The sequence below is a fragment of the Nycticebus coucang genome, chromosome Y (genome assembly GCF_027406575.1).
Source record: "Nycticebus coucang isolate mNycCou1 chromosome Y, mNycCou1.pri, whole genome shotgun sequence".
Lineage (NCBI taxonomy): Eukaryota > Metazoa > Chordata > Mammalia > Primates > Lorisidae > Nycticebus > Nycticebus coucang.
In genome coordinates, this window is record NC_069805.1 from 22,453,491 (window position 1) to 22,476,417 (window position 22,927).

Sequence of the window (22,927 nt, forward strand, 5' to 3'; positions counted from 1 at the left end):
ATATATGGAATTGTTGGCTTTTTTCATGTGTATTAATTTCATGTCTGTAGTTCATAGTTATCAAGCTTTTGTATGATTCAAAATATGCAAATATCCTTTATCATTGTGTAAGTTCTCTAATTGCTCTGGTTGTTGTTTCCTTAGCTATGCAGAAGTTTTTCAGTTTAATGAAGTCCCATTCGTTTATTTTTGTTGTTGCGATTGCCATGGCAGTCTTCTTCATGAAGTCTTTCCCCAGGCCAATATCTTTCCGTATTTTTCCTATGCTTCTTTGAGGATTGGTATTGTTTTATGCCTTAAAATTAAGCCCTTTATACATCTTGAATCAATTTTGTGAGAGGGGAAATGTGTGGGTCCACTTTCAGTCTTTGACATGTGGATATCCAATTCTCCCAGCACCGTTTGTTGAATAGGGAATCTTCCCCCCTGTGGACGTTCTTGTTAGGTTTATTGAAGATTAGGTGGCTGTAAGTTGCTGGTTTCATTTCCTGGTTTTCTGTTCAATTCCAAATGGCTATGTCTCTATTTTTGTGCCATTATCATGCTGTCTTGACCACTATAGCCTTGTAATACAGCCTAAAATCCGGTATGGTGATACCCCCAGCTTTGTTTTTATTACTAGGAACTGTCTTAGCTATACGGGGTTTTTTATGGTTCCATACAAAATGCAGAATCATTTTTTGCAAGTCTTGATAATAGGATGTTGGCATTTTAATAGGAATGGCATTAAATCGGTAAATTACTCTGGGAATTATAAACATTTAAAAAGTGCTAATTCTTCCCAGCCACGAGCATGGTATGTTCTTCCATTTGTTAAGGTCCTCTGCTATTTCCTTTCTTAAGGTTACATAATTTTCTTTATAGAGGTCCTTCAAATCTTTTGTTAGGTATATTCCTAACTATTTCATTTTGGGGGGAGGGGCTATGGTGAAGAGAGTTGTGTCTTTCATTAACATCTCATGTTAGTTGTTTTTGGCCTATACAGAAGTAACTGACTTGTGGACATTGATTTTATATCCTGAAATATTAATGTATTTTTCAATGACTACCAAGAGTCTTGTGGTTGAGTCCTTAGGGTTCTCTAAGTATAAGATCATATTATAAGCAAAGAGGGACAGTTTGAGCTCCTCTGCTCTGATTTAAATGTCCTTTATTTTCTTGTCTAATTGTATTGGCTAGAACATCCAACACTATTTTGTATAGTAATGGTGACAGAGGACAACCTTGTCTGGTTCCAGTTCTAAGAGGAAAAGCTTTCCGTTATACTCCATTCAGTAAAATATTAGCTGTGCGTTTCTCATAGATAGCTTCGATTAGTTTAAGAAATGTGCCACCTATGCCTATAATACTCAGTGTTTTAATCAGAAAAGGATGCTGGCTTTTGTCAAATGCTTTTTCTGCATCTATTGAGAGGATCAAATATTTTTTAGTTTTACTTCTGTTGATATAGTGAATAATGTTTCTAGACTTGTGTATATTAAACCAGCCTTGTATCCATGGGATGAAACCAACTTGATCATGATGTATGACTTTTTTGATGACAAGCTGCAATCTGTTAGCTAAGATTTTATTGAGATTTTTTGCATCTATATTCATTAGTGGATTTGGTCTCAAATTCTTCTTTTTATTCGGGAGTTTTCCGGGTTTTGGTATCAAGTGATGTTTTCTTCATAGAATGTGTTGGGGAAGATTCCTTCCTTCTCAATTTTTTGGAATAATTTCTGCAATATAGGAATAAGCTCTTGTTTGAAGGTTTCATAAAATTCTGGTGTGAGGCTATCCCTACCAGGGCATATTTTTGTTGGAAGATTTTTTGACGCTTGAAATTGGTCTGTTCAGGAACTCTATTTCACCTGGAGTAAGTATAGGGAGAGGGTGTTATTCAAAATATTGATCCATTTCCTTCACATTGTCAAATTTCTGGGCATAAAGTTTCTGGAATTATTCAGAGATAATCTCTTGTATCTCTGTGGCATCAGTTTTTATTTCCCGTTTGTCATTTCTGATTGAGGTTACTAGAGATTTTACTTTTTTTTTTTTTTAAACATTTTTTTTTTTTTTTTTTTGTAGAGACAGAGTCTCACTGTACTGCCCTCTGGTAGAGTGCCGTGGCGTTACACGGCTCACAGCAACCTCTAACTCTTGGGCTTACGCGATTCTCTTGCCTCAGCCTCCCGAGTAGCTGGGACTACAGGCGCCCGCCACAACGCCCAGCTATTTTTTTGTTGCAGTTTGGCCGGGGCTGGGTTTGAACCCGCCACCCTCAGCATATGGGGCCGGCGCCCTACTCACTGAGCCACAGGTGCCGCCCGAGATTTTACTTTTTTTATTTCTAGTTAGTCTAGACAAATATTTATCTGTTTAATTTATTTTTTCAATAAACCAACTCTTTGTTTCATTAATTTTCTGAATGATTCTTTTGTTTTCAATTTCATTAATCTCTGATTTAATTTTGGATATTTCTTTTCTTCTGCTGGGTTTAGGCTTAGATTGTTCTTTTTTCAATTCCATAAGATGGCTCAGAGTTGTAGGTAGAGAATATATACTGTTTTATACTGTTTTATGCTTGGCAGGACAACACCGTGGCACCCTAGTAGGGGAGGTTGGTTCAGATTTTAGAGAGTCTCTCTCGTGGAGTGTAGTGGGAGGAACTTTGAACTCTACTCATTTGTTTGTGGGACACTCTGAGCCATTCTTATGGAGGAGGGGACTCTCATCCACTTGGTGACAGATTTTGTACCTTTTGTTTGTATCCTTGTGGTTGCAGTTTGCCTCAGTGGGGTTATTGTGCATTCTTCAAACTTCTCTCTTGGTGTAGCTCTAATCCACCAGGTTACTTGCTAAATTTGTCCCTTAAATCTCCTTCTGGACGTGAGTCTCTGTGCAAAGCTGTCTTCAGTCAGCCATCCTTTACATTTCTAATTGATGAAATTAAAAATTTTACTCTTTTTTCCTGGTTAGGTTGACCAAAGGTTTATCTATTTTATTGATCTTTTTAAAAAACAAACTTTTGGATTTATTGATTTGTTGTATAATTCTTTTGTTTTCAATTTCATTTACTTCTGCTCTGATTTTGGTTATTTCTTTTCTTCTACTGGGTTTGGGGTTAAAGTGTTCTTCCTTCTCCTGTTGCTTGAGATGTCCCTTTAAGTTATTAACTTCTTCTCTTTCCATTTTCTTGAGAAATGCTTGCTGTACTATAAATTTCCCTCATAGGACTGCCTTTGCAGTATCCCAGAGGTTCTGGTAATTCATGTCTTGATTGTAGTTTTGTTCCAAACATTTGGTGATTTCCTTCTTAATCTCATCTATAACCCATCTATCCTTCAGCATAATGTTGTTTACCTTCCATGTTTTTGTATGAGCATGCAGGTTCCTGTTGTTATTGAGTTCAACTTTTATTCCATCATGGTCTGAGAAGATGCAAAAGATAATTTTTTTTTTTTAATTTGCTGAGGTTAGATTTGTGGCCTAGGATCTGGTTGAATTTGGAGTATGTTTCATGGGCTGATGAGAGGAATGTGTATTCAGTTTTGTTGGGGTGAAATGTTCTGTAGATGTCTGTTAAGTCCAGATGTTGAATGGTTAAATTTAAATCTAAAATTTCTTTGCTTAGCTTCTTTTTGGAGGATCTATAGAACACTGCTAAAGGGTTGTTAAAATCTTCAACTACTGGGGCGGTGTCTGTGGCTCAGTCGGTCGGGTGCCGGCCCCATGTACTGAGAGTGGCAGGTTCAGGCCTGGCCCCGGCCAAACTGCAACCAAAAAATAGCCGGGCGTTGTGGCCGGTGCCTGTAGTCCCAGCTGCTCAGGAGGCTGAGGCAAGAGAATCGCTTAAGCCCAGGAGTTGTATGTTGCTGTGGGCTGTGTGAGGCCATGGCACTCTACCAAGGGCCATGGGGTGAGACTCTGTCTCTACAAAAAAAAAAATAAATAAATAATAAAAAAATAAAAAAAAATCTTCCACTACTATGAACTGGAGGAATCAAGTTGCTTGTGTCTGTTACAGTTTCTCTTATAAATTGAAGTGCGTTCTGGTTGGGTGCATAAACATTAATAATTGAAATCTCATCATAGTGAGTATTACCTTTAACAAATATGAAGTGTCCGTTCTTATCCTTCCTTATTTTGGTTTGCTTAAAGCCCATTGTGTCTGCCAAGAGGATTGGAATGCCTGCTTTTTTCTTATTTCTGTTTGCCTGGAGTATAGATAACCATTCCTTCACCTTGAGTCTATATTTGTCTTTTAATGTAAGATACAATTATTGTATGCAGCAGATATGTGGCTTGAGTTTTTGTATCCAGTCAGCCAATCTGTGCCTCTATAGAGGACAATTTAAACCATTCATATTAATTGAGAATATTTATAACCCTTTTGAGAGTCCAGTGGACATTTTTAATCTTTTTGCAACTGTGGAAGTTGGAATTTGATCAAATTTTCTGGGTGGGTATAGTTTTGTGGTGAAGGATTATGCTGGTCTTTATAAAGGATAGGTCTGAGAATATCCTGGAGACCTGGTTTAGTTATGGCAAATTTCTTCAACATGTGAATGTCATTGAAGTATTTAATTTCTCCATCATAATTGAAAATCAGTTTAGCTGGGTACAGGATCCTGGGTTGAAAGTTTTTTGTTTTAGGAGATTAAAAGTCGATTACCATCCTCTTCTTGCTTGAAAGGTTTCAGCAGAGAGATCTGCAGTTATTCTAATATTCTTGCCCTTGTAGGTGATGGTTTTCTTTCATCTGGCTGCTTTCAGAATTTTCTCCTTCATATTAACTTTAGTGAAATTGATTATGATGTGTCTGGGAGATGTCTTATTTGGCTTGAGTCATGCTGGAGTTCTGAAACTGTCTGCTATCTGAATTTCAGAATCTCTTGGCATGTCTGCAAAGTACTCCTTCATAATCTCATAGAGAAGAGACTCTGTGCCTTGTGAAGCCACTTTGTTGCTTTTGGGGATCCCTATAAGACGAATATTGGTTTTCATCTAATTATCCCAGAGCTCTCTGAGAGAGTGATCTGTTTTCTCCCTCCATTTCTCTTCCTCTTTGAGAGTTTTGGAGCATCCAAAAACATTGTCTTCAATGTCAGAAATTCTTTCTTCTGCTTGCTCCATTCTGAGGGATTCTGAGGGATTACTGAGGGATTCTACTGTGTTTCTCAGATCTTTGAGGGCTGCAACTTCTTGTCTCGATGTGTCAAAATCTTTGTTCATTTGGTCTTTGAATTCATTGAATTTTTGAGATATCTTTTGGAGTACTGCTTGGAATTCCAATTTAATCTTATTTGCTATCCAGATTCTGAATTCGATTTCTGACATCTCAGCTATTTGTTTGTGCATGGGATCTTGTGCTGTGTCTGCCCCTTTGATCCTTGGGGGAGTTGATCTACTCTGATTATTCATATTTTCTGTTGGGTGCATAAGAAACCCATTTCATTTTTCTGTTGATTTTGCCTCAGAGTTGTGGAGGTGTTTGTCCAAGATTAGATGCCAGCAGGATCACTCTATTTTTGCTGGATCATTGTAGGGAGCGACCCTGTGTAGTTCTTCTGGGACTGACCCAGCCAGGGAGTTCTGGTTGTGGAAGTAGCTCCGGAGTGTGACACACCTACATCCAGCAACAGGGTGGGAAGTGGTGCGCACAGTTCTTTGAGTGCTTGTCACCCAGTGACTTTGGAACAGTGAGCATAAGGCTCCAGCAGTCTCTGGCCAGGGGAAGGACTCTGAGCAGAGGCAGGGAGGGAACATGGCTACCAGAGTTCCTGGCAAGACTAGTGGTCCAATGTGGAGGTAGGGAGGGTATAAAAGGGAAGATGCTGTTTTGCCTGGCTCCAGCAGTTCCTATTCAGGGCATGCAGAGGTGGTCGCAGGGTATGGGTCATGGGTTAAGGCACAGCTCTTATGGAGGTCTTGTGGGTGCCCAGTCCAGGAGTTTGAGGTTGCTATGTGCTGTGACAGCACAACACTCTACCCAGGGCAACAGCCTGATGCTCCAGTGTGCCAAAACCGGTTTTACTCTGCCTCTGAGGGTTAAGGCTGTAAGGCAGTTCATTCCCCACCTTTAGGCTGCTCAGTCACTAGGTTACTAGCTCCCGCCTGATTCTTGCTCTGTGACCCTGAGAGCGGAGCTTGCTGGGCAGTTGTCTCACAATGGCTCCCTGCAGCCCACAGCCAAACACTATTAGCTCCGTCTGGCTCAGCAGCTCAGTCTGGGGCCCAAGACAATGCCCAAAGTTCTCCGCACTTCTGCTCAAGCTCTCCCCAAGGCATTTCAACTGATTGCCAAGTTCAAAAACACCGAAGTAGTTCATTGGTAAGGCTTCTCTGATTTGCAGTCTGACTGCTACTTGTACACATGATTGCCAGTGGGATTAGATTGATTGAACACAAGCAACCACTTGACAGTTTTTCACTGCTTTTGTCCTCCTTTTGGGGTCCAGAAGTCCCTTGCTGACTCCCTGTATCCTCCAAGAGATGATTATATGCAGATCCCACCAGCCAGAGATGCCTGGAGTCTTATCTCCCCAGACTCACTATGCCCAGTGGCAGGGAAGCTGTTACACGGCCGCCATCTTGCTCCAACCCCAGATAGAGTCATTTAAAAAAAAAAAAAACTAGCACCATAACTCTTCATTACCTCCTGTTTTAAGGGAGTATTTGTTGAAAGCATGAATACTGTTTGCTTCTTTGTAAAAGCCTGTTCCTTTCAAAATTATTTAGATCTATAAAAGTAGAGGCATTTCTAGTAGATTTATTTTTTTTTTACTTTTTTTTTTTTACATTTATGAATTCATATACTCATAGACCATGAATACATTTATGCATTTTTAGGCAAAGTCTGAACAGGTTTTTTGTAAAACATGAGAGTTATCTCCTGATCTGTTCAAACTTATACTCATATCTAAGTATCAATTATAGAGACTATTTCCAAGGAGACAGCTTTTCCAAAGCAACTGTCAAATAAAGAATGAACCCTTTCTGAAATTTTGTATAGATTTAAATACACCTACAGGATGTAGTTTCATGCCTGTATGAGCTGTGGAATGAATGTATGCCCCGGTCATTCTCTAGCTACTTAAAATAGCACCCTGTCTTCTAAAAAAGGACACATTACAGAAGTTAGAAAAAAATTAGAGAAAGTGAAACCCCAAACCAGTTATTAATCCAGTTTCTTGTATGCTCTCCTGGGAAGGATCAGAGACATGGATTATTAATGTTACAAATAGAAATGATTTATTGCAATAATTTAAATTCTCACTGGTAGGTCATTTGTGTGCTTCTAAATGATTCATCAAGGAGGCTAAAATCTTCACTTTTCAGGATTACTCTTATGTCCAGAGTGGGAGGTAGAGAAGACTAATTTCTCTTGGCTAGCCTAGGACCTTGTTATTTCCTGCTATAAAAACATGAAGGAAAAAAGATGTTACTGCTTGTCTACTTGGGATGTGTCAACAATGGGGGTGTGTCAACATCTCTCAAGCAGCATGAGACTAATGTACACTCTGAAACCTAGTGGAAATCATGCTGGTTTCTCTCTAGTCCACATTGCTAGAATACAGAATAGTTCATAGGCCTTCAAAGCTATGCAATATCATGCGAGCCCTGAACCCCTGGGACATTGGAGACCTAGGAAAGATGTTGGGCATAGGATACAAAGTTTCAGTTACATAGGAGGAATAAGTTCAAGAAATTTCTCATGTAACATGGTAAATGTAAATGTAGTTAATAAAAATATATTGTATTTTTGAAAAATCCTAAGTGAAAAAATATTTTAAAAGCCCAAAATTATATACAACATGGTAAAGGTCCTTATTAAAGTTATGAGTTCTCGCCGTTGTAAAATAAAGGAAAGTTATTTAATGACTGATGAAATGAAGACAATTTATACTTTTTAAATATCTCACTGACATTTATTAAAATTCCAGTTCTCTTAGTATTACATTATCCAAAATGTATCTGAAATACATGATTATTTTGCATATTTGCACAATACCCATAAGATAAAAAATGTGCCAATATATACATAAGGGATCATCACCTTAGTCGAATTGCCCATAATTTCCTTCTACACTCTGATGCCTATGTCTGCTTATAGCTTAGAATAAACTAATTGGCTTATAAATTTAGAGCTTCTAACTGCCTTGGAAGGGAATAATAGCCTTTCTGTGAGCCTACTATCATTGATTTGTGATTACCCATTATACCTTGTGATGCATTTATGGTCACAGTACAACAAAAATATTTAGTATACCTAGTGGTATTAACTCCATTTATCTCATACGCATCCAGAAAACTGCCTGGTCATCAGTACACTATGAGTATATTTAAGACAGTTACTAGAAGAATTACTTACACTGGGAATATGACCATTTAAAAGCCTAAGAAAATTCAGACAAAGTACTTTATCATATCATTTAAAGTACCACCATTTGCAGCAATGGAATCCAACAATTTACTTTTCCTCAATTTCTGAAAGAATTATATTTCAATTAATTATTTATAATTCTCCATCTACCCTTCCCCATGTTAACACATTTTTCAAAATATTTAATGTTAATCACACTTTTTAGTTGAATTGCCCATCTATTCTGATACCTGAAATTTTTGTTCTAAAAGTTGTAAGTTAAGTCAATATTTTGTATATCTAAATTAATAAAACACATAAAGGAACATTAATTAAGCACAAAGGATACCTAATTCCTAGGAAATCACTGTTCATGGGAAGGATGCCATCCTTGTTTACATACCTCTGAAAGAAAAACTAGCATAAAATTTGATGGCCTAGCTTATATGTGTTCTTTAGTTAAGGATTGTACATAACTAGTCTGGCTGAGTTTGAGTAAAATGAAACCAAAAGGATGCAATCTGCAAAATCCATACTCCATGAAACTCAACAGGACAAATAAATTTCTCAAAAAAACTTAAAAGAGAAACAAGATGCAGGGGGAAGCCTATCAATTAAAAGATAGATGAGAAACATTAATTAATTTCAATATATAGGCCTTGAGTCCTGATTCAAACAATTTCTTGAAAAATCAGGGGAAAATGGGAACACTAGAGATTAAATGATCTTAAATATTAAAGAATTATTAATTTTTCCTGGTGTGATAATTTTATTGTGGTTATCATTAATTTGTTAAGAGTTTATATTCTAGAGATACATGTTAGAATATTTATGAATGAAATCATATAAATTCTAGAATTTCTCTTTTTAATTCTTTATTAAATCTTAACTGTGTACATTAATGCATTTATTGGGTATGATGTACTAATTTGATATACAATATGGAACGCTTACATCTAATTGATTCACAAAACCGTCTCCTTACTTACTTATTCGTTGTGGCGAAAGTATTCATATTCTTTTCTTAGTAGTATAGAAATGTTTCATTGCATTATGCACATTATGTTGGATGCACCCCAAAACCTCCCACCTCTGGACTTCCCTCCTGCTCCCCCAACTTTCCTCTTCCCTCCTTCTGTCTGGATTATAGTTATGTTTTACCATTTTTAGGAATATGTTGGTGATTAAATACTGATTTCATAGTAGTATTGATCCTTCAAAATAATCTCTCATAGGAATTAAAGTCTTGTTTCTCCTAATCTCAGTCATTGAAATTGGGTTAAGATAATTCCAGATTGCTAGGGGCTCTAGCCACTTGCAAGAAGGCTGTCCGAGTAAGGAGACTTCATTCTAGCTCTCTAATTATTTTTGCATTTTTCATATACAGTGTTCATCACTTACTCAGAAATAAGCAAATACAAGAGAACACAAAATGTTGTGAACAAAAAATAAGAAAAGGAATAGATAATAGAAACAATCTCATAAGCACTTCATATAATAGAGATATCAGACCTGAACTTCAAAATAACTATTCTTCTTTTGCTTGAAGAGATAAAACAAAGGATGGAGAATTTAGGAAAAAAAAACTTGAATTGGGCAAGAAACAAACACATGCTTCACCAAAGAAGATACCCAAATGAACAATAAGCATATGAACAAGTGCTCAGACTCATTTGTAACTAGGAACATGCAAATTAAAACCATGTAATGCTACTACATACTCCTCAGAATAGCTAAAACTAAAAAGATGGACAATACCAAATGTTGGTAAAGGATAAAGGGCATTAGGAAATCTCAAACTCTGCTTGTGAAAGGGCATTTTGGTGCAACTACTGTAGAAAACAGGTTGGTATTATCTACTAATGTTGAGCATATATACATGCCATGTGACCTAGTTATTTTGCCCTTAAGCATATACCGAACAGGTATGTACATACATGTGCACCAAGAATATTCAGTGCATTATTTTCTGTAATATATCAAAATGAAATATATTACATGTGATGTTTTGATGAAGGCACACAATGCATATTAATAAAATCAGAATAACTGGGGTATCTATCACTGGAGGCATTTATAATATATTGTGTTAGGAACATTCCAGTTCCACTCTTTTAGTTATTCTACTTTAGAGTACCACCTGATGTATTGTTGATTAGAGTCACTTTGTTGTGTTAACAAATATTGTTCATTCTAACTATAGTTTTGCACCCATTAACCACCCACTTTATCCCCCCTCCCTGCTACCCTTCCCACTCGCTGGAAAGCATTATTGGGCTTTTTTATCTCAAAACTGAGTATAGTGCCTAGCACCACAGGCATTTACAAAATATTTGTTGGATAAATAAGTTTTTTGTTTGTTTTTTTTCTTTTGAGACTCATTCTCACTCTGTCACCCTAGATGGAGTGCCATGTTGTCACACCTCACAGCCACCTCAAACACCTGGGCTTAAGCGATTCTCTTGCCTCAGGCTCCCCATAGCGGGGATTTTTTGTTGAAGTTATCATTCATTGTTTTAGCTGGTCAGGGCCAGGTTTGAACCCGTCAGCCTCGGTGTATGTGGCTGGTGCCATAACCACTGTGCTGTGAGTGCCCAGCAGAATGAATGAGTTCTAAGTGTGATTTTTCCCATTTTGCACGTAAAGCAACCAATACTCAGAAAGGTAAAGTATTCTGCCTAGGGTCATGCAGATAGTTAATTGTTGAGCTAGGTTTGGATCCAGATCCATCTGATTCTAGAGTTGCTTCTGTCCTTTGCAGTGGCAGATTACTTAATCTTCACTACATTTTCTTCATCGTATCACTAGTATCATCCCCATTTTACAGATGCTGAAGCTGAGGCTCAGTGAGGTTCAAGATCACAGTCCCTGAAACTAGTTGAGCTGTGATTAAAATTCAGGTTTACCTCTTTTTTTTTTTTTTTCTGCAGTTTTTGGCTGGGGCTGGGTTTGAACCTGCCACCTCTGGCATATGGAGCCAGCGCCCTAACCCTTTGAGCCACAGGCACTGCCCGTTTTGCCTCATTTTTAAATCCTTCACTCAACAGTGCATCACAAAGCTTCATGGTACACTTTGATTGCCTTCTGTTAGGGAAGCATATAAATACACCATATTTATTTCAGAGTTCTGTGTCAAGAAAACTATTATAATGTTGTATATTTGCCTTTTATAAGTGGCACACCCTACGAGTAAGCTTACAAATGGGATTTTAACTTTGAAACTTCCGTGTTATAGATGGTAGTTAAAAGAGCTCTGGGACAGATTTGGGTTTGAATTATGTGACTTCCTCCCTAAGGCTCAATTTTTTTTTTTTTTAATTGTTGGGGATTCATTGAAGGTACAACAAGCCAGGTTATACTGATTGCATTTGGTAAGTAAAGTCCCTCTTGCAATCATGTCTTGCCCCGGAAGGTGTGCCACACACCAAGGCCACACCCCTCTCCCTTCTTCCCTCTCTCTGCATTTCCTTCACCCCCGATGACCTTAATTGTCATTAATTGTCCTCATATCAAAATTGAGTACATACAACTCATGCTTCTCCATTCTTGTGCTGCGTTACTAAGAATAATGTCTTCCACTTCCATCCAGGTTAATACAAAGGATTTAAAGTCTCAATTTTTTTTAATAGCTGAATAGTATTCCATGCTATACATATACCACAGCTTGTTAATCCATTCCTGGGTTGGTGGGCATTTAGGCTGTTTGCACATTTTGACGATTGTAAATTGAGCTGCAATAAACAGTCTAGTACAAGTGTCCTTATGATAAAAGGATTTTTTTCCGTCTGGGTAGATGCCCAGTAATGGGATTGCAGGATCAAATGGGAGGTCTAGCTTGAGTGCTTTGAGGTTTCTCCATACTTCCTTCCAGAAAGGTTGTATTACTTTGCAGTCCCACCAGCAGTGTAAAAATGTTCCCTTCTCTCCACATCCACACCAGCATCTGCAGTTTTAAGATGCATTTTTGAGATTTTGTGATGTGGGCCATTCTCACTGGGGTTAGATGGTATCTCAGAATGCTTTTGATTTGCGATTCTCTAATATATAAGGATGATAAACATTTTTTCATATGTTTGTTACCCATTCGTCTGTCTTCTTTAGAGACGGTTCTATTCATTTCTCTTGCCCATTGATACATGGGATTGTTGGCTTTTTTCATGTGGATTAATTTCAGTTCTCTATAGATCCTACTTATCAAGCTTTTGTCTGATATAAAATATGCAAATATCCTTTCCCATTGTGTAGGTTGTCTCTTTGCTTTGGTTGTTGTCTCCTTGGATATACAGAAGCTTTTCAGTTTAATGAAGTCCCATTTGCTTATTTTTGTTGCTGTTGCACTTGCCATGGTAGTCTTCATGAAGTCTTTCCCCGCGCCAATATCTTCCAGTGTTTTTCCTATGCTTTCTTTGAGGATTTTTATTGTTTCATGCCTTAAATTTAAGTCCTTTATCCATCTTGAATCAATTTTTGTGAGTGGGGAAAGGTGTGGGTCCAGTTTCAGTCTTTTACATGTAGACATCCAGTTCTCCCAACACCATTTATTGAATATTGAATCTTTCCCCCAAGGTAAGTTCTTGTTTGATTTATCAAAGATTAGGTGGTTGTAAGATGTTAGTTTCATTTCTTGGTTTTCACTTCGATTCCAAGTGTCTATGTCTCTGTTTTTGTGCCAGTACCATGCTGTCTTGACCACTATGGCTTTGTAGTACAGACTAAAATCTGGTATGCTTTTGCCCCCAGCTTTATTCTTATAACTAAGAAATGCCTTAGCTATACGGGGTTTTTTCTGGTTCCATACAAAACGCAGAATCTTTTTTCCAAATCTTGAAAGTAAAATGTTGGTATTTTGATAGGAATGGCATTGAATAGGTAGATTGCTTTGGGAAGTATAGACATTTTAACAATGTTGATTCTGCCCATCCATGAGCATGGTGTGTTCTTCCATTTGTTAAAATCCTTTACTAATTTCTTTCTGAGGATTTCATAATTTTTTTTTAATAGAGGTCCTTCACCTCCTTCATTAGGAATATTCCTAGGTATTTCGTTTTCTTTGAAACTATGGTAAAGGGAGTTGTGCCCTTAATTAGCTTCTTATCTTCACTGTTATTGGCATATACAAACACTACTGACTTGTGTACATTGATTTTATATCCTGAAACATTACTGTATTTTTTTTTTTGATGACTTGTAGGAGTCTTATGGTTGAGTCTTTGGGGTTCTCTAAGTATAAGAGAATGTCATCAGGAAAGAGGGAGAGTTTGACCTCCTCTGCTCCCATTTGGATTCCCTTTATTTCCTTGTCTTGCCTAATTGTATTGGCTAGAACTTCCAGCACTACATTGAATGGTAAAGGTGACAGAGGACAACCGTGTCGGGTTCCAGTTCTAAGAGGAAAAGTTTTCAGTTTTACTTCATTTAGTAAAATATTAGCTGTGGGTTTGTCATAGATGGTTTCAATCAGTTTTAGAAATGTGACAACTATACTCTTCAGTGTTCTAATTAGAAAAGGATGCTGGATTTTATCAAATGCTTTTTCTGCATCTATTGAGAGGATCATATGATCTTTATTTTTGCCTCTCTTAATATCATGGATAATGTTTATGGACTTGTGTATGTTAAACCAGCCTTGCATCCCTGGGATGAATTCTACTTGATCATGATGTATGACTTTTTTGATGATAAGCTGTAATCTATTGGCTTATCAAAATCTAGGATTTTGTTGAGAATTTTTGCATCTATATTCATGAGTGAGATTGGTCTGAAATTCTCCTTTTTGGTTGGGTCTTTTCCTGGTTTTGGTATCAGGGTGATGTTTGCTTCCTAGAATGTGTTGGGGAAGAGTACTTCTTCCTCAATTGTTTGGAATAATTTCTGCAGTATAGGAAAAAGCTCTTCCTTGAAGGTTTGATAGAATTCTGGTGTGAAGCCATCTGGACCAGGGCATTTTTTGGTTGGAAGATATTTTATTGTTTCTTTAATCTAAGTGCTTGAAATCGGTTGGTTCAGGAGCTCTATTTCTTTCTGGCTAAGTCTAGGGAGAGGGTGTGATTCCAAATATTTATCCATTTTCTTAACATTGTCAAATTTCTGGGCATAAAGTTTCTGGTAGTATTCAGAGATGATCTCTTTTACCTCTGTGGGATCATTTGTTATTTCCCCTTTATCATTTCTGATTGAGGTTACTAGAGATTTTGCTTTTCTGTTTCTAGTTAGTCTGGCCAATGGTTTATCTATTTTATTTATTTTTTAAAATACCCAAATCCTTGTTCCATTGATTTTCTGAATGATTCTTTTGTTTTAAATTTCATTGATCTCTGATTTGATTTTGGATATTTCTTTTTTTTACTCGGTTTAGACTGAGATTGCTCTTATTATTCCACTTCCATAAGATGGCTTGTAAGTTTGTTGATGCGCTCTCTTTCTATTTTTTCGAATGTATACAACTAAAGCGATCAATTTTCCTCTCAAAACTGCTTTTGCAGTATCCCATGGGTTTTGGTAGGTTATGTCTTCATTGTTGTTATGCTCAAGGAAGTTAATGATTTCCTGTTTTATTTCTTCCCGCACCCATCTGTTATTCAACAGAAGATTGTTTAATTTCCATGTCTTTCTGTGGGGTTCAACATTTTTGTTAGAGTTGAGTTCCACCCTTAGTTCCTTATGGTCTGAGAAGATACAAGGTAAAATTTCAATTCTTTTGATTCTGTTGATATTTGTTTTGTGTCCCAGGATATGATCAATTTTGGAGAATGTTCCATGGGGTGATGAGAAGAATGTGTATTCTTTATCTTTGGGATGGATTGTTCTATATGTGTCTATCAAGCACAGTTGTTCTAGGGTCTCATTTAAATCTCTTATATCTTTGTTTAATTTCTGTTTAGAGGATCTGTCTAGCTCTTTAAAAGGAGTGTTAAAGTCCCCTGTTAGTATGGTATTATCGAATATCATATTGCTCAGTCTGAGTAAGGTCTGTTTCAAGAATCTTGGAGCATTTAAATTGGGTGCATAAATATTTAGAATCAAAATGTCTTCTTGGTGTATTTTTCCCTTGACCAATATAAAGCGACCATCTTTGTCTTTTTTGACTTTAGTTGCTTTAAATGCACATGTATCTGAAAATAAGATTGCAACTCCCCTTCTCTTCTGAATTCCGTTTGCCTGAAAAATTGTCTTCCAACCCTTGACTCAGAGCTTTAATTTGTCTTTTGAAGCCAGGTGTGTTTCTTGCAGACAGCAAATGGATGGCTTGTGTTTTTTAATCAAGTCAGCCAATCTGTGTCTCTTCATTGAGGAATTCAAGCCATTAACATTTACTGAGATAATTGATAAGTGTGGTAGTATTCTATTCATCTTATTTTGTGAGAGTCCATTGCTTAGTTTTATCTTTTGCATCAGTGTGGAGGTTAGGTTCTGTCCTTTAATTTCTGAGTTCTTACTTTGCTTCTGATACATTGTGATGGTCAGTGTGTAGAACAGGTTGGAGTATTTCCTGTAGAGCTGGTCTTGTTGTGGTGAATTTTCTCAATGTTTATATATCTGTAAATTATTTCGTTTCTCCATCAATTTTAAAGCTTAGCTTAGCAGGGTACAAAATTCTGGGCTGGAAATTGTTCTGTTTAAGTAGATTAAAGGTAGATGACCGTTTTCTTCTTGCTTGGAACGTTTCATTAGAGAAGTCTGCAGTCAATCTGATGGATTTGCCCCTGTAGGTGAACTGACGCTTACTCCTGGCAGCTTGCAGAAACTTTTCTTTTGTCTCGACTTTGGACAGGTTCATCACAATGTGTCTTGGAGAAGCTCGTTTAGAGTGAGGCAACTGGAGTCCGATATCACTCTGAAAGCAGTGTGACAGAATCTTTGGTGATATTTGGGAAATTTTCTTTTATCACATTCTTTAGTATGGCTTCCATTTTTCTGGGGCATTCTTCTTAAACTTCTGGGATTCCTATAACTCGTATGTTGGAACGCTTCATAAGGTCCTATAATTCTGGCAGTGAACGTTCTGCTTTCTTTCTCTTATTTCTACCTCTTTTACTATCTTAGTTATCTCGAGAACTTCATCTTCTACCTCTGAAATTCTTTCTTCTGTATAGTCTAACCTTTTGCTGATACTTTACATTGCATCTTTAAGTACCCTTATTGACTGCTTCCATTCCTACAGCTCTGCGATATCCTTTCTATATTCTTCATATCATTCATCTCTTATTTGATTCTGTTTTTGGATTTCTTTTTGGATATTTTCCACTTTGTTAGCAGTTTCCTTCATTGTTTCCATCATTTCCTTCATTGTTTTCATCATGTGTATTGTAAATTCCCTTTCTGTTGATTCTAACATTTCTTTATTGGTTGAATCCTCTGCAGTAGCTACCTCTTGGTCCCTTGGAGGGGTTGTTCTGGACTGGTTATTCATGGTGCCTGGAGTTTTCTGCTGATTCTTCCTCATGAGTGATTTCTTGTATCTGTTTCCTTGCCCTAATTTTCCTTTCACTTCCTCTTGCTGTTTAAATTCCCATGCCTGTGGACTAAGATTTCGACGAGTCCTTTTGGTATAGGACCAGAAGGATGAGAAAGTTGAAAAGCAAGAAGGGATAAAATAAATAAGGAAAAACCAAAAAGAAAATAGAGAAAGGAGAGGGGGCAGGCAAAAGGAATATTGACAAAAAGAAGAGAGGCACAGAAAGAGGCATACAGAGCAATAAAGGTGTACCATAGGGTACTTTAACACAACCTTAAAAAAACCCAACCTTTGGGGGTGCCCATTTGGGTGGTTCTCTTGAGGGCAGTATCTCTTTGCTAACCTGATCAGACATAGTACCCCACCTCCACCAAGTAGAGAGGAAAGACAAAAATGCTATAAATCTTACCAAAACAAGCAAATATAAAAGTTTATTGGATAAAATTGGGTGAAAAACCAAATAGGGGTAGAAACACTAGCAAAAATAAAGTTCTAGTTATTGAAAAAGGCAGCAATGGGAAATTGTATTTATACTACAAAACTGGAGAAAGAAAAGAAAAATCTGTACATGTAAAGTTGAAATTAAAAAATAAAACAACAACATCAAAATAAACAAAAACAAACAAACAAAACAACAAAAGCAAAGCACTATATATGTCTTGTGGAATATTGTTTGGGCACCAGGTTGTCTTCTGGGGTATGAGATGTTAATTACATTGCTGATACAACTGGATGCCTCCGCTGATTTCTCAAACCCCACACAGTAGACACATTGTCTCTCTTCAGTCCTCTTAAAAGGCACTTTAAGCTTCTAAACTTGCTAAGCAGAAGCTTTCCCAGGAAAGTGCTTATTGCTGGAATCACTGGTGAAGTGGCTATGCACTTACTCAGTGTGCCAAAACTGGTCTTAATCTGCCCCTGAAGGGTAGGGCTGTAAGGCAGCTCATACCCCGCCTTTAGGCTGCTCAGTCACTAGGTTACTAATTCCCACCTGATCCTTGTTCTGCAACCCCTAGAGCGGACCTTGTTGGGAGAGTTCTCTCACAATGGCTCCCTGTATCCCATAGCCAAACACTCCATCCGTCTGGTTCAGTGCCTCAGTCTGGGGTCCAAGACAACATCCAAAGTTCTCTGCATTCCTGTTCAAGCTCTCCCCAAAGCAGTTCAACTGAGTGCCAAGTCCAAAAACACCAAAACAATTCACAGGTAATGCCTTTCCTGTTTTCAGTCTCGCTGCTACTGTACTTAGAACTGCTGGCGGGATTAGACAGATCAAACACACATGATTAGTTGCCAGTTTTCCACTGTTTTTGTCCTCCTCTTGGGGTCCAGAAGTCTCTTGATGACTCCCTGTATCCTCAAATGGATGATTATAGGCAGATCCTACCAGCCAGAGATGCCTGGAGTCTTATCTCCCCAGACACAGTGCCCAGATGCAAGGAAGCTGTTACTTGGCTGCCATCTTGCTCTCCACCCCTATCGGCTTCATTTCTTAACGTGCTCAATGAGGCTAATAACAGTTCCTACCCTACCTCTTATGAGGTTGCTGTATTGATGAGTGCCTGAAAATAAAACTGTTATTGTATCATAAATTTCTATCGTATAGAATGGGAAAGAGAATCATGAGAATCAAAGGTGTTTTTCTTTTTCAGGTTGTGTTTTCCAGGGTTTTTCTTGAGCAGCAATTATTTTCTCTTGCATGGCCTTTTGGGGTAAACTCTATTAAATGTTGTTTTCATTATTTCTTCTCATTCAATAACCAGATGATTTATTTCACTGCTTCTTAGATCATGTTGATCCTCATCCTTGCATCTGTGGCTTTCCATGCTACCTGCTTTTGTTCTCTCCATACGTTCCCATCGTTCTAATGAGAGCACTTAACTGCTCTCTAACCTGGCCCCAGGGCTATGAGGTGGCTGCTCCCCACAGAGCCCCAGGACACATAGGTTTTTAATTCTTCTACTCTACTCTCTTATCTGAAAAGCCATATCTTCTTTTGATCCATTAAGACATGGCTAATGATTTCTATTTTTTTTTTTTTTTTGTCTCGGCACCTTCATCACAGGGATTATGATGCCAGCCACATGCACTCAGGCTGGTGGGTTTGAGCCTTTCCCAGGCCAGATAAGGAACAGTGACAACTACAACAACAAAAAATAGCTGAGTGCTGGTGGTTGATGCCTGTAGTCACAGCTACTTGGGAGGCTGAGGAAGAGAATTTCTTAAGCCCAAGAGCTGGATGTTATTGTGAGCCGTGATGTCATAGCACTCCACTGAGGGTGATATAGTGGACTCTGCTTCAAAAAAAAAAAAGAAAAGAAAATAAAAGAAAGAAAGAAAGAAAGAAAGAAAGAAAGGAAGGAAGGAAGGAAGGAAGGAAGGAAGGAAGGAAGGAAGGAAGGAAGAAAGAAAGAAAGAAAGAAAGAAAGAAAGAAAGAAAGAAAGAAAGAAAGAAAGAAAGAAAGAAAGAAAAGGAAAGAGAAAATTATTTGTATCCAAGTGTCTTACTCATTTATCCACAGATGCTTATTGAGTGGCTACTCACTGGCTCACTAGGGATACAGAAATGAGCAAGGAAAATGAGACAAGCTTTCTTAATGGAGCTTACATTAAAGGGAGTTGGAAGCAGACAGAGAGAGACAGAAAGAAGGAGAGGGGAAGTGAGACAGAAAACAAATATAAGTTCAACTACTCGAAACCATTATGAGGATATAAAATCAGGTAATGTGATGAGGAGTGATTGGTGAATGGGTCACTTAAGCTTCGGAAATACTGAGGAGTGAAAAACGAAGCTTGATGTTAAAAGACAAGAGTAAGAGGCAGCCATCCGTTGCTAGCAAAGGGACCTGCTAGGGGAAAGAGACACAGCACAGAGAACAGTACTGCATAGAAAAAAGGTGCTTTGCCAATTCCTGGTTGGCTGTCCATTTCCATTGCCTTTCAAGTTAAAAATTTTATTATTATGCCTTAAGGCAAATCTGTGATTATTTTTTTTTTTAATTAAACCATAGCTGTGTACATTAATGCTGTCATGGGGTATAATGTGCTTGTTTTATATAAAATTTGAAATATTTTCTTAACTGGTTAACATAGCCTTCATACAATTTTCTTAGTTATTGTGTTAAGATATTTATATTCTACATTTATTAAGTTTCACATGTACCCTTGTAAGAAGCACCATAGTTGTGGTCCCACCAGTTACCTTCCCTCCACTCATCCTCCTGCCTCCCCTCCCCTCTCTTTCACTTTTCCCCATATTCTTTAAGAAAAATTGTCATCCAAACAGTCTCCTTGATTACACTAGATTTAACTTAATACCCAGAGAGACAAAAGAAGGAAAAATTGCTAAGGCCACAAATAGATCTGGCCAACCAGTAGCTTCTACCATATGATTTTCTAACCAAGTCTTGTAGCCTTGACAAGGTACACCTGGACTCCTGGAGGCACAGTTATATCCATAGAGCACTTTACAGGGGCACCCACTTCTCAGAAACAAGATGTTCTTTAGGGGATAGTTTTTAGACTAAAGGATAAACAATAAAGGCTCCCCAGTAGTACCCACTGGTGCCTTAAGAGGCTTGTTTTCAGGAAACAATACAGAGATTGAGTTCCTTCGTAGACTAGCTGCTGACAAGACATATTGGCAGAATTGATACAATTTTTCTTTATCTCCTCTCTCCGTGTACATACATCTCAGTAGCTTCCTCTCCTTTCCCCCAGTATGCCACAGGATTGAAATTCTATCATAGGTCTTTCCTACATTTAACATTTATTTCCTACAGTCTCGGTTTAAAATATTGTAGCCTTCTTTCAGCACTATTCATGGAGGGTCCATACACCATTGTTTTGGATTCCCAAGGTAACTTAAAGGGAAACTTTCACAATGTCCAGAATGCTTCAAGTCCTGCAAATGAAGGAGGAGGATGTCCTCAAATTCCTTGCAGTAGGAACCCACTTAGGTGGCACCAACCTAGACTTCCAAATGAAACAGTACATCTACAAAAGGAAAAGTGATGGCATCTCCATCATAAATTTGAAGAGGACCTGGGAAAGGCTTCTGTTGGCAGCTAATGCCATTGTTGCCATTGAAAATCCTGCTGATGTCAGTGTCATATCTTCCAGGAATACTGGCCAGCAGTTGTGCAGAAGTTTTCTGCTGCCACTGGAGCCACTCTTATTGATGGTGGCTTCACTCCCGGAACCATCACCAGCCAGGTCCAGGCAGCATTTCAGGAGTCACGTCTTCTAGTGGTTACTGATCCAAGAATCAATAATGACCAAGATACAAATGAAAAAAAGTACTTAAATACAGGATTAAGTATATCACAATTTTTATTGGAGCAAATAAGACCCAATAAAGAGGTTGAAACAATTCCTGCAGACATTTTACTTATTTATTTATTTATTTGTTGAGACAAGGTCTCACTCTGTCACCCAATCTAGAGTACGGTGGCATCATCATAGTTCCTGGCAGTCTTCAACTTCTGGGCTCAGGTGATCCTCCTACCTCATCCTTGCAAGTAGCTGGGACTAAGGGGAACATGTCCACTCTTTGTTAATTTTTTTTCTTTTTGTTTAGACAGCATCTTGTTTAGTTGCCTTCGGTAGAGTGCCATGGCATCATAGATCACAGCAACTGCAAACCCTTGAGTTCAAGTGATCCTATTGTCTCAACCTCCTGAGTAGCTGGGATTACAGGTACCCACAACACTGCCTGGATATTTTTAGAGACAAGGTCTTGCTCTTGCTCAGGTGCTCTCAAACTCCTGAGCTTAGGCAATGCACCTGCTTCAGCCTTCCGGATTAAAGGTGTGACAAACCTAGATTGGACTGGACAATTGTTCTTATTTTTCTGTAGAGATTTGGGTCTTGCTATGTTCTTCAGGATTGTCTTGGACTCCTGACGTCAAGTGATCCTCCATCTAGGCCTCTTAAAGTCCTGAGATTACAAGTATGACCCAACATGCTGGGCAGACAGGATTTTTCATTATGTCCAGATTTGAGTCTGGTTTGCCACCTAGTTTCAAAATTCTATTCTAAAACTGTGTTGTGTTCATTAGATTTCATGGAAGGTTCTCCTTGTTAGGCCTGACAGATTACACCGGATATATATGTATATGACATTTATGGAAACATCGTCAATATGTTGCCCTACCATAGCCTAGTAATAGTGGTGAGAAAGAGAAAAATAAACCCAGGCACATGGGAACTGACCTGGCAATCAATCTCACAGAGTGCCAACCTCTGACCAGGTCCCTCAGGAACAGTTAAGAATATGAGAGAAAAAGCAAAGCCACTTCTTTATCAGGTCTGGACACAGACAAAACACAAACATTATCCAACAGATCTCCTGGTTAAAACAAGTAATTGCTATTGTTTTTACCTTTCTTTTTAGAATGCACCAGTGAATTATAGTGTGTGTGAATTTGTGGTGTGTGTGTGTGTGTCTGTGTGAATTACAGGTTTCTCTTCGGTATTATCTGTTCTGGTTTTACAGCATTTATTGTAAATATCTCTTGTTTTCTGACTTATACCATATCTCCTGTGACACTTATTCTTGATTTTGCCTTTTCCAAATTCAGGACCTAAATTCAGAATTATAAGACTATAAAGATATCTTTTATGTGCAGAGCCTGTGGCTCAGTGTGTAGGGTGCCAGCCCCATATAACGAATGTGGCTGGCAAACTGCAACAAAACATAGCTGGTAGTTGTGGCAGGTGGCTGTAGTCTCTCAGATCCTCAGGAGGCTGAGGCAAGAGAATCACCTAAGCCCATGAGTTGGAAGTCTCTGTGACCTGTGATGCCACAGCACTCTATACAGGATGAGCAAGTGAGACTCTGTCTCTAAAAAAAGGAAAGAAAAAGAAAAAGTTATCTATTACACCTAAACTATATTTTTGGTTGGTTTGTTTGTTTGAGGCAGAGTCTCATTCTGGTATCCTCTAAAGTGCCCCAGCATCATAGCTCACAGCAACCTCAAACTCTTGGGTGACAGTAATCCTCTTGCCTCAGCCTCCTTGGTAGGTGGGACTATAGGTGTCCCCCTAATTTTAATATTTTTAGTAAAGATGGAGTGTGCTTTTGCTCAGGTTGGTCTTGAACTCCAGAGCTCAAGAAATCCACC

At 38.1% G+C, this 22,927-nt stretch overlaps 1 pseudogene; it reads left to right on the top strand.

Annotated features, from left to right (window-relative positions):
• The first annotated feature begins 20,685 nt into the window (after positions 1-20,685).
• Positions 20,686-22,927, top strand: part of LOC128579031 (40S ribosomal protein SA-like) — a 96,128-nt pseudogene continuing 93,886 nt past the window's right edge.